Below are 6,638 nucleotides of genomic sequence, written 5' to 3'. Positions count from 1 at the left end.
TATTGTTTGTAGGATTGCTACAAACAAAAAAATTATATATATATATATATATATATATATATATATATATATATATATATATATATAAATTATATAATAAAAAACTCCAGGGCCTGACGAAGGAATATAATTCCGAAACGCGCGTCGGGCGTGTGTGCAGGCTGGTTAGGCACGGTCCCCAAGGTAATATAAATGGTATATCTTGCCTTCCTGGGAGTTTTGTTATTTTGCACTTAGCACTTTGTGGTAGGCTATCACTGTGCTGGGTTGAAATTTTCCCAGCAAATTAATAATAATTTTCTCCTTCCTCTAGCACCTTAGCAATTGTTTGCACATTATACACTATTGTATTGGAGTTTTTTATTATATATTTTTTATATATTTTTCACTTAGTTTTCTCACACTCTTGAATTTATCCCAGGAAACAATATTTACCTTGCACCAATATATATGTAATCTTTATGGTGCACAGTGGGTATCTGTATATTTTTATTTGCCGTCCATGCTGCACAATTTTTATATAATATATTGTATTTTTGGTATTTTAATATTAAATATATTTAATTTTTAATATATGTATCACTGCTTAATAAAGGAATATAATTAATCCAACTTGGTCCCCATGGTATATGTGGGGTGGGCCCGTATGACTACCGATGGGATAGTACGTCATATGCGATCGGCCGCGCTCACGGGGGGGAGCGTGGCCGATCGCGGCTGGGTGTCAGCTGACTATCGCAGCTGACATCCGGCACTATGTGCCAGGAGCGGTCACAGACCGCCCCCGACACAATAACCCAGCAGGCCCGGATCCAAAATGGCTGCAGCATCCGGGTCATGCAGGGAGGTGGCTTTACATCGCCTGCTCAGAGCTCAGGCCTCCAGGAGCTGTGCACGTCAGATCGCCGATCTGACACAGTGCACAGCAAAGTGTCAGATCGGCGATCTTACACTATAACATGATGCCCCCCCGGGGGAATGTTATAGTGTAAAATAAAAACATTCACATGTGTAAAAAACATAAAAAAAATCCCCCCAAAAATTTTTTTAAAAAAAATATTGTTCCTATAAATACATTTCTTTAGCTAAATAAAAAAAAACAATAAAAGTACACATATTTAGTATAGCCGCGTCCGTAATGACCCGACCTATAAAACTGTCCAACTAGTTAACCCCTTCAGTGAACACCATAAAAAAACAAAACGAGGCACAAAACAACGCTTTATTATCATACTGCCGAACAAAAAGTGGAATAACACGCGATCAAAAAGACGAATATAAATAACCATAGTACTGCTGAAAACGTCATCTTGTCCTGCAAAAAAGCCACCTTACAGCATCATCAAGAAAAAATAAAAAAGTTATAGTCCTCAGAATAAAGCGATGCAAAAATAATTATTTTTTCTACAAAATAGTTTTTATCGTATAAAAGCGCCAAAACATAAAAAATGATATAAATGAGGAATCGCTGTAATCGTACTGACCCAAAGAATAAAACTGCTTTATCCATTTTACCAAACGTGGAACGGTATAAACGCCTCCCCCAAAAGAAATTCATGAACAGCTGGTTTTTGGTCATTTTGTCTCACAAAAATCAGAATAAAAAGTGATCAAAAAATGTCACGTGCCTGAAAATGCTAACAATAAAAACATCAACTCGTCCCGCTAAAAACAAGACCTCACATGACTCTGTGGACCAAAATATGGAAAAATTATAGCTCTCAAAATGTGATAATGCAAAAAATATTTTTTGCAATAAAAAGCGTCTTTCAGTGTGACGGCTGCCAATCATAAAAATCCGCTAAAAAAACTGCTATAAAAGTAAATCAAACACCCCTTCATCACCCCCTTAATTAGCGAAAAATTAAAAATTAAAAAAATGCATTTATTTCCATTTTTCCATTAGGGTTAGGGTTAGGATTAGGGCTAGGGTTAGGGTTAGGGTTAGGGCTAGGGTTAGGGCTAGGGTTAGGGTTAGGGCAAGGGTTAGGACTAGTGTTAGGGCTAGGGTAAGGGTTAGGGCTAGGGTTAGGGCTAGGGTTAGGGTTGGGGCTAGGGTTATAAGGCTACAGCTAGGGTTGGGGCTAAAGTTAGGGTTAGAGTTGGAACTAAAGTTAGGGTTAGGGTTGGGGCTAAAGTTAGGGTTAGGGTTTGGATTACATTAATGGTTGGGAATAGGGTTGAGATTAGGGTTAGGGGTGTGTCAGGGTTAGGGGTGTGGTTAGGGTTACCGTTGGGATTAGGGTTAGGGATGTGTTTGGATTAGGATTTCAGTTATAATTGGGGGGTTTCCACTGTTTAGGCACATCAGGGGCTCTGTAAACACAACATGGCGTCTGATCTCAATTCCAGCCAATTCTGCGTTGAAAAAGTAAAACAGTGCTCCTTCCCTTCCGAGCTCTCCCATGCGCCCAAACAGGGGTTTAGCCCAACATATGGGGTATCAGCGTACTTAGGATACATTGGACAACAACTTCTGGGGTCCATACTCAGGATAAATTGTACAACAACATTTGAGGTCCAATTTCTTCTCTTACCCTTGGGAAATAAAAAATTGGGGGCAAAAAGATAATTTTTGTGAAAAAATATGATTTTTTATTTTTACGGCTCTGGATTATAAACTTCTGTGAATCACTTAATTGGTAAAAGTGCTCACCACACATCTAGATAAGTTCCTTAGGGGGTCTACTTTCCAAAATGGTGTCACTTGTGGGGGGTTTCAATGTTTAGGCACATCAGGGGCTCTCCAAACGCAACATGGCGTGCCATCTCAATTCCTGTCAATTTTGCATTGAAAAGTCAAATGGCGCTCCTTTGCTTCCAAGCTCTGCCATGCGCCCAAACAGTGGTTTACCCCCACATATGGGGTATCGGCGTACTCAGGACAAATTTTAAAACAACTTTTGGGGTCCATTTTCTCCTGTTATCTTTGGTAAAATAAAACAAATTGGAGCTGAAATAAATTTTTTGTGAAAAAAAGTTAAATGTTCATTTTTATTTAAACATTCCAAAAAGTCCTTTGAAACACCTGAAGGGTTAATAAACTTCTTGAATGTGGTTTTGAGCACGTTGAGGGGTGCAGTTTTTAGAATGGTGTCACACTTGGCTATTTTCTATCATATAGACCCCTCAAAATGACTTCAAATGAGATGTGGTCCCTAAAAAAAATGGTGTTGTAAAAATGAGAAATTGCTGGTCAATTTTTAACCCTTATAACTCCCTAACAAAAAAATTTGGTTCCAAAATTGTGCTGATGTAAAGTAGACATGTGGAAAATGTTACTTATTAAGTATTTTATGTGACATATCTCTGTCATTTAATTGCATAAAAATTTAAATTTGGAAAATTGCGAAATTTTCAAAATTGTTGCCAAATTTCAATTTTTTTCACAAATAAATGCAGGTAGTATCAAAGAAATTTTACCACTATCGTGAAGTACAATATGTCACGAGAAAACATTGTCAGAATCACTGGGATCCAGTGAAGCGTTCCAGAGTTATAACCTCATAAAGGGACAGTGATCAGAATTGTAAAAATTGGCCCGGTCATTAACGTGCAAACCACGGGGGGTAAAGGGGTTAATACTAAATGAATGTACAGATCCATGAATTTGCTCTCTGTTCAAAATTTGAGTTTATGCCATATTTTTATCATATTCCTCTAGTAAAAAATGCATTTCTGCATACAGTGTCTGAATGAAATGAGCCCTTAATGAGTTTCTGTACATGTCCTCAGTCCATCTGTTACACTGTGACTGTCTAGCACAATAATATGCCGAGGATTCTTCAGGTTTCACTCCAGTGAGTTTGCAATAAACTTCTCATTTATTTGTGTCTCTTGTTAGAGTCATACGTCCCTGGACAGACTGGGCATAATCTACGCGATTATTGTAACATATTCTTCCCAACTACTCCAGTCCTTTCCCTTCCGGTTGTCTGATCCAGTGGACACAATACATGTTAGTGCCATCAGTGAGGGAGGCACCGGTCACTTTACAGGTCAGGTCCAGAGTCTCTGATGGCCTCACAATCCCAGGACCAGACTCCACCATAGAGATTTGTGACTTGACACCTGCAAAATAATAGAAAATATTAACTGACAAATCTTACAGTTTCAGAAAGATATTGTAACACTAACAAATATTCTTCTGAAATGAGACCCACATTGTGAGGAAAACACTGCGCAGAGTAACCACAGTAGAGTCTTCATCTCTGGTCTGAGGATCTGCAGACACACTTAGTTTTGGATGGGTGCACTGATCCTCTCAAGTGTGGAGGTCTGGAGTCTGCTATTTAGATTCAAGTTAATGGCATAAATTTACATATTTATTATACTGGCAAATTATTGTAACTCATTGAGAATTTCTCTCCTTTTGATGTATTGTCAACTACTTATTGGGTTATAAACAGGGGAATGGTGGTTCTAAAGCCGTCATTTTTCTTCACATCTTAATCTTGGCAGTAAACACTAAAGGGATGTCAGGATATCTAATATATAAAGCTGAATGTGTGTGTGTGTGTATGTATGTATGTATGTATGTATGTCCGGGATTGGCATCTGAACCGTAGCAGCTACAGCCACAAAATTTTGCACAGTCACACGTCTGGACCCCGAGAGCGTCATAGGCTATGTTGTGAGGTGAAATTTTAACCCCGCGCTTTCCAATTCACCAAACAATTTTGCCCCTATCTACATAATGGGGAAAAAGTGAAAGGAAAAGTGTTGGAGGCGTCGCAGCTACAGGCACAAAATTTTGCACAGTCACACGTCTGGACCCTGAGAGCGTCAAAGCTATATTGTGAGGTGAAATTTTAACCCCGCGCTTTCCAAGTCACCAAACAATTTTGCCCCTATCTACATAATGGGGAAAAAATGAAAGGAAAAGTGTTGGAGGCAAATTAACAGCTGCCAGATGTGAACAAGGGGGACTTAAAGAATGACAGCGATGGCACCAAAGAGTATATACTGTACAGTTGCTAAGGTGGGGCCCCAACATGGGATAATCACACCACCACGGGGATATGAACACACACACAAAATGCGCCACACACTACCACGTGCTCGAACACATATACCACCCTCAGTGCACATTTCACCACACATACACCAACCTCGCCACATAAAAGTAGAAACACAAAAGTCGCCGCTCAAAACTCGCCACGCGCAAAACTCTCCACATGCAAAACTCGCCACACGTGCAAAACTCGCCACACGCAAAACTTGCACACGCAGAAAAATTGCCACACGCAGAAAAATTGCCACATGCACAAAAGTTGCAACACATGCAAAAGTTGCCTCACACAAAACATGCACATACTCAAAAGGCACCACACATAAAACTCGCCACGCGCAAAACTCGCCATGCGCAAAACTTGCTGCACACAACTTGCTACACTAACCTGTCACATGCAACTCGACACACAAAAAGTTGCTACACGCATGTCGCCACACAAAACTCATCTCACAAAAGTCCCTACATGCATGTCGCCACACGCAACTCAACACACACAACTTGACACACGAAACTCGCCCTAAAACACACACAAGTCTGGTATCCTTCAAAAATAAAAATCTGATTAATAAGCAGACAAACTACAAGAGCAACAAATGTACCATATAGGAATCCGGCAGCTGTCAGTCACATGACCAGTCTATTATGTGTATGTGTGAGCTAATATATACTGCCAGGGGGTGGGCTTACTGTTGGCTGGGGATTTATCAGGCTGCCATTTTAGCTTACAAATACTGAGGTAAAAATACTGACCAAATAACGTGTGAACGAGGGCTAATACAGGAGGAGATGGCATACAGCTATATACTATATACAGGAGATGACACACAGGTATATACTATTTACAGGGGAGATGACACACAGGTATATACTATATACAGGAGGAGATGACACACAGATATATACTATATACAGGAGAGATGACACACAGGTATATACTATATAGAGGAGGAGATGACATACAGGTACATACTACATACAGGAGGAGATGACATACAGGTATATACTATATACAGGAGGAGATGACACACAGGTATATACTATATACAGGAGCAGATTACCTACAGGTATATAGTATATACAGGAGGAGATGACACAGGTATATGCTATGTATAGGAGGAGATGACATACAGGTATATACTATATACAGGAGATGACACACAGATATATACTATATATAGGTGAGATGACACACAGGTATATACTATATACAGGAGATTACATACAGGTATATCTAATATATAAAGCTGAATGTGTGTATGTATGTATGTGTGTATGTCCGGGATTGGCATCTGTACCGTCGCAGCTACAGCCACAAAATTTTGCACAGTCACACGTCTGGACCCCGAGAGCGTCATAGGCTATGTTGTGAGGTGAAATTTTAACCCCGCGCGTTCCAATTCACCAAACAATTTTGCTCCTATCTACATAATGGGGAAAAAGTGAAGGGAAAAGTGTTGGAGGAAAATTGACAGCTGCCAGATGTGAACAATGAGGACTTAAAGAATGAGAGCGATGGCGACAAAGAGTATATACCGTACAGTTGCTAAGGTGGGGCCCCGACATGGGATACTCACCACACACGGGGATATGAACACAAACACAAAATGCGCCACACACTACCACG

The sequence above is a fragment of the Ranitomeya variabilis genome, chromosome 1 (assembly GCF_051348905.1).
Source record: "Ranitomeya variabilis isolate aRanVar5 chromosome 1, aRanVar5.hap1, whole genome shotgun sequence".
NCBI classification, from domain to species: Eukaryota; Metazoa; Chordata; class Amphibia; order Anura; family Dendrobatidae; genus Ranitomeya; species Ranitomeya variabilis.
Note: the sequence above shows the minus strand (reverse complement) of the source record.